Source organism: Plecotus auritus (genome assembly GCF_963455305.1).
Source record: "Plecotus auritus genome assembly, chromosome: 3".
In the NCBI taxonomy this organism is placed as follows: domain Eukaryota; kingdom Metazoa; phylum Chordata; class Mammalia; order Chiroptera; family Vespertilionidae; genus Plecotus; species Plecotus auritus.
In genome coordinates this window covers 110,044,849-110,051,087 of record NC_137772.1, presented here as the reverse complement: position 1 = coordinate 110,051,087, position 6,239 = coordinate 110,044,849, and the positions used below count along the sequence as shown (strand labels likewise).

The 6,239-nt window shown below is 40.5% G+C and overlaps 1 pseudogene across 1 annotated transcript; it reads left to right on the top strand.

Annotated features, from left to right (window-relative positions):
- The first annotated feature begins 2,531 nt into the window (after nt 1-2,531).
- On the top strand, nt 2,532-5,926 carry LOC308244538 (mitochondrial nicotinamide adenine dinucleotide transporter SLC25A51-like; annotated as a pseudogene). Its single transcript has 2 exons — nt 2,532-3,314; nt 5,822-5,926. The product of its transcript is annotated as a mitochondrial nicotinamide adenine dinucleotide transporter SLC25A51-like (transcript).
- The last annotated feature ends 313 nt before the right edge of the window (nt 5,927-6,239 follow it).

The following is a 6,239-nucleotide window of genomic DNA, read 5'->3' as shown; positions in this document are numbered from 1 at the left end:
CCTATTCAGGTTTTCTGATTCCTCCTGATTGAGTTTTAGAAGAGTGTATTTTTCTAGGAATATCTCCATTTTGTCAAGATTTTCCAGTTTGTTGGAATAGGGTTGTTTGTAGTATTTTTTTTTTTTTATGATCCTTTGTATTTCTGTGGGGTCAGTTGTTACTTCACCTCTTTCATTTCTGATTTTGTTTATTTTGGTCCTCTTTCTTTGTTTCTTGCTGAGTCTGGCTATGGGTTCATCAATCGTGTTTATCCTTTCAAAGGACCAGATCTTTTGTATTAATGTTTTTTATTGATTTCTTGGCCTCTATGTCATTTATTTCTGCTCTGATTTTTATTATTTCCTTCCTCCTATTTACTCTGGGCTATTTTTTGTTCATTTCTTACTAATTCTTTAAGTTGTAGTGTTAAATAACTTATTACCATTTTTTCTTATTTTTTGAGGTAGGCCTGTAGGGCTATGAACTTCCCTCTTAGGACTGCTTTCACTGTGTCCCATAGATTTTGGATTGTTGTGTGTTCATTTTCATTTCTTTTCAGGATATTTTCTATTTCTTCTTTGATATGTTTGGTAACCCATTCATTGTTTAATAGCATGCTATTTAGCCTCCATGTATTTGATTGTTTTTGAGCATTTTTACTGTAGCTGATTTCTAATTTCATGTCATAGTGATCTAAGAAGATGCTTGATATAATTTCAATTTTCTTGACTTTGTGGATACTTAGATTGTGACTTAACATGTGGTCTCTCTTTGAAAATGTCCCATGTGCACTTGAGAAGAAGGTATATTCCGTAGCTTTGGGGTGAAATGTTCTGAAGATGTCTATTAGTTTCATTTGATCTAGTGTGTCATTTAGGATTGCTGTTTCCTTGTCGATTTTTTCCCCTGAAGATTTATCAAGTGATGAAAGTGGGGTATTGAAGTCCCCTACTATGATTATATTGCTGTCTATCTCTCCCTTGATATCTTCCAGATGTTTTTTATATATGTGGTTGTTTCTGTGTTGGGTGCATATATGTTTACCAGAGTTAAATCCTTTTGTTATATAGATCCCTTTACCATTATTAAGTGGCTTTCCTTATCTCTTGTTATGGCTTTTACTTTGAGGTCTATTTTATCAGATATAAGTATTGCTATCTCAGCTTTTTTTCATTTCTATGTGCCTGAAAAATTTTTTTCCCCATTCCTTCACTTTCTGTCTGTGTGAGTCCTTTGTTCTGAGGTGGGTCTCTTGTAGACAGCGTATATACGGGTCATGTTTTCTTCTCCATTTAGCTACCTTATGTCTTTTAATTAGAACATTTAATCCATTGATAGGTACTCGTGTGTTGCCATTTTTTTTTTATTCCTGTATTCCTCCCTCTCTTTCTATTTCTTCTTCTTACAACTGTCCCGTTAAGATTTCTTGCATTGCTGGTTTGGTAGTAACAAACTCCTTTAGCCTTTTTTTGTCTTCAAAGCTCCTGATTTCACCTTTAATTTTGAATTATAGCCTTGCTGGATAGAATATTCTTGTATTCATTCTCTTGATCTTCATTACTTTGCATACTTTATGCCACTCCCTTCTGGCCTGATGTTTTTCTGTTGAGAAATCAGCAGATAATCTAATAATACAAGGGATGTAGGTAATTTTGTTTCTTTCTCTTACAGCCTTTAAGATTCTTTCTTTGTCTTTAACTTTTGCCATTTTAATTATGATGTGTCTTGAAGTAGGTCTTTTGGGTTCATCTTGTTTGGGACTCTCTGTGCCTCCTGGACTTGTATGACTTTTTTCTTCCCCAAGTTAGGAAAGTTTTCTGTCATCTCTTTAAACAGGCTTTCTATTCCTTGTTCAGCTTCTTCTCCTTCTGGGAGCCCTATTATGTGGATGTTGCTTCATTTCATGTTGTTACAAAGCTCCCTTAAACTCTCCTCCTGCTTTTTAATTTTTTTCCCAAGTGCTGCTCTGATTGGGTGTTTTTTTCTACCTGGGAAGTGTCGGTAGCACAGTAGCTGGGGCTGATCCATCAGCCCCTGAGACTCCTGCAAGATCTGTCTCTCACTCACACACTCACACACACATGCACCAGGCACATCCGCATACTCCCCTCTTATTCCCTTGCTCACTCACACTCTCTCCCTCACTCCCATCCTACTGGTCACCATGTTGCTGACTAAACACCTATCATGACCTCTTTGGCATTTGAATGAGAAAAGAGAACTGCAGTCATAAAAGGTCTGTGCCTGCCTGAGAGGGATTGCTCACTGACCCACCTGCAGGTGGCTACCTGGAATGGAGCCCGGCACCCAACTGGTGAGTGAGAGAAGCAGGAAATTCAGTTATCAAAATTGACTCTAGAAGAGAGAAACTAACAGACCATTAACAATGGAAAAATATTGAGAATGTTACCAAAAAGTTACCATTCCTCAAAACACCTGGTCCAGATGGTGTTACAGGGCAGACTTTGGGCCTACAGTAGTATCCAGTCATAATTCTTCACAAATAAGGGTTAAAAAAAATCCTTCATGAAGAAGACAGACCTTAAGCCACATGATGGATTCAGAAGTTCATGAAAAGAGTTTGTCCATCATAACATCTTCAACATAAAATATATCACTTTATATTACAGATTTTGGTGAAATGAAACATCATTTGTATGGATGCTGTGTAACTTTCAGCAATATAGTGATCACATTTCCCATTCAGAAGGTCCTCTTTTGGCAACAGCTGTATGTAATCAAAAACAGGAATGTAGTGCTTCAGTTTAGAATTAATGTATTTCAAAACTTGTGTGGCAGAATCCTTCCCCCATTAATGCAGAAAACAACTACACTGGCACTTACATTTAGTCTGTATGAGGTTTTATCTTGCCTTCTCAATCAGCATATCAGTAACCCAGATTTTGCAACCCATAGCATGGCAGCATTACTTGCAGGGACAACAGAAGCAATTTTCATTCCATTGGAAAGAGTTCAAACATTGCTTCAAGACCACAAGCATCATAACAAATTTACAAATACTTTTATCAGGCTTTCAAGGGACTGAAATGACATAGAATTAGAGAGTATTATTGAGTCTTGATACCTGTTCTTTTCCATAATGGGTTTAGCAATGTCCTTTTTTTGTTTTTGTTTTTGGCATTGAGGGTCCCATTAAAGAGCATCTGCCTACTGCAACTACTCATTGATCAATGATTTTATCTATGGAGGTCTATTGGATTCCATGTTGGGAATCTTGTTTTTCCCAGTTAATGTTGTAAAAACTTGCATGCAATTTCAGATTGAAGGGGAATTTCAGTCTTTTCCTATGGTTTTAAAAATAATCTGGTTAGGAGTCCTTCCCCTTGAGTTGGGCTCCCGCCTGGCCCCCAATATTTCCAAATTAATATTTTCCAGTCTCTTTCATTTGCATGCGGCCTCGTCCAGAGCCCAAACCCTGAACCTGAATCCTGAACCTCATGGAACGTGAAAGGGGTTCACTACAAACTGGTGCCTTCGACCTGGGACCTCTGGAGGGGATGATATTTTCGCCTAAAGCGAAGAAAGGAAGAATACACCGAAAAGGATCTCAGTTGTGTCATAGACAGTTAAGACTTAATAGTTAAGGGGAGAAACCAAGATGGTGGCATAGGTAAGCACCTAAACTGCTGCCCCACACAACAATTTCAAAACTACAACTAAAAGATAGAATGGACACCATCCAGAACCACAGGAAAGCTGGCTGAGTGGAAATTCTACAACTAGAAGGAAAGAGGAAAGCTCACGGAGAAGGAGCGGCAAAGAGCTGAGGTACGGAGACACGCATGTAGAGAGGAAGGGCTGCGCAGTGCCTGGCTGGCTTTCTCTGGCGGGAGGGGGAAAGAAGCCCCCGACTGCACTGAACCCCAGTTCCAACTGCACTGAACCTCAGTTCCGGGTGAAACCCTGTGGGCTCATACAGGGGGAGTTTGGACTGTCAGGTAGAGAGAAAGGCACACAGAGACTCGGAGACTCAGGGGAGTGGTGGCGGCAGGGGTCTGGAGGCTTGAGTGTGCACAAAGACTGACTGCAGAGGTTACCACAGGCTCTCCCTAGCGGAAGGGAGTCAGAAGCTCCTGACGGCACTGAACCCCAGTTCCGACTGCACTGAACTGCAGTTCCGGGCGAGCCCCTGGGGACCCATGCTCTTACGGGGGAAATCTGGACTATAAGGCGGAAACTCGGGAACTGTAGAAGGCAGAGGTCTGGAGACTCGCACGCAAGGGCAGGGTTGACGGGAAGCCAAGACTGTCTGCCCCGCCCTGAGACTCCACCCCTTCCAAGCTGAGCACAGAGGCTTTTGCAATCTGGCAAGGCTAATCCTATAAGGCTGTCTCCAGCACCGAAAATCTCCCAGTGTAGACACAGCTGATCCTCACAGCCAACTGGCCTGCAGGTCAATCTCACAGCTAACTGGCCTGCAGGTCAATTCCTCCCAGTGATACCAACAACAATCAAGACTTAACTACAACAAGGCTGTACACACAGTCCACAAAGGGGTGCACCAAGAGTGTCCACCTCAGGTTAACTGGGGAGGCCGATCCACTGGGCCATATAGGAAACCTAGCGCACAACTCAGGGAAGCAGTGAAAAATGGGGAGACGAAGAAACAGATCACAAACGAAAGAAATGGAGGAAAACAAACGACTGGATATAGAATTCAAAACCACGGTTATAAGGCTCTTCAAGAATATCCTAGAAAAGGCCGATAAATATAACGAGACCCTTGAATAATTGAAAAAGGACCAACTAGAAATTAAACATACACTGACTGAAATAAAAAATATTATAGAGAGACCCAACAGCAGACTAGAGGAACGCAAGAATCAAGTCAAAGATTTGAAATACAAATAAGCAAAAAGCACTCAACCAAAAAAGCAAAAAAAAGAAAAAGGAATCCAAAAAGTTGAAGATAGTGTAAGAAGCCTCTGGGACAACTTCAAGCGTACCAACATCAGAATTATGCGGGTGCCAGAAGAAGAGAGAGAGCAAGATACTGAAAACCTATTGGAAGAAATAATGACCAAAAACTTCCCCCACCTGGTGAAAGAAATAGACTTACAAGTCCAGGAAGCGCACAGAACCCCAAACAAAAGGAATCCAAAGAGGACCATACCAAGAGACATCATAATTAAAATGCCAAGAGCAAAAGACAAAGAGAGAATATTAAAAGCAGCAAGAGAAAAACAGTTAGTTACCTACAAGGGAGCACCCATACGATTGTCAGCTGACTTCTCAACAGAAACTATGCAGGCCAGATGACAGTGGCAAGAAATTTTCAAAGGGATGAATAGCAAGAACCTACAACCAAGACTACTCTACCCAGCAAAGCTTTCATTCAGAATTGAAGGGCAGATAAAGAGTTTCACAGATAAGAAAAAGCTAAAGGAGTTCATCACCACCAAACCAGTATTATATGAAATGCTGAAAGGTATTCTTAAAGAAGAGGAAGAAGAAAAAAGTAAAGATAAAAATTATGAACAATAAATACATATCTATCAACAAGTGAACCTAAAAATCAAGTGAATTAAAAACCTGAGGGACAGAATAATCTGGTGAATATAATAGAATCAGGGGCATATAAAGGGAGTGGACTGATAATTCTCAGGGGGAAAGGGGTATGGAGGGTGCAGAAAGAGACTGGACAAAAATCATACACCTATGGATGAGGACAGTGTGGGGTGAGGTAAGGGCAAAGGGTGGGGTGGGAACCTGGTGGAGGGGAGCTATGGGGGGAAAAAGGAGAAACAATTGTAATAATCTGAACAATAAAGATTTATTAAATTAAAAAAAAATAAAAATAATCTGGTTAGAACTGGACAGGAGAGTGACAAAAATTTCAGAGGTGCCCATCTGAATTACCATGGGTCCCTTGTCTTTTGGGGTATAATCAATGAAACTTAAGAATTTCTGTTAAAGGTTACATGAAAGAAATAATTGTCACTTACCAACTGACTAGAACTTCAAAGAAGAATGCAGTTTGACCTGGTTCCTTTTTGGCCAAATATAAGTTGGTGTCATAAATTCAGGGTGTTGGGTTTGAGCCAACAGGAACCAGGCCAAGAGACATTGTGATAGTTTAAGATTTTTTTTTTACATTCATGCACCGCAAGCTGAGACCTGTATATTGGTGTCAGCAAGCAAGAGTAGGGAGTATGGGATATTTATATGTCTCTTTTGAAGGTCAGGGCTAACAGTTAAGCCAGATACAGGTGCAGCCGGTTGCAAGAATCCAGGTCTA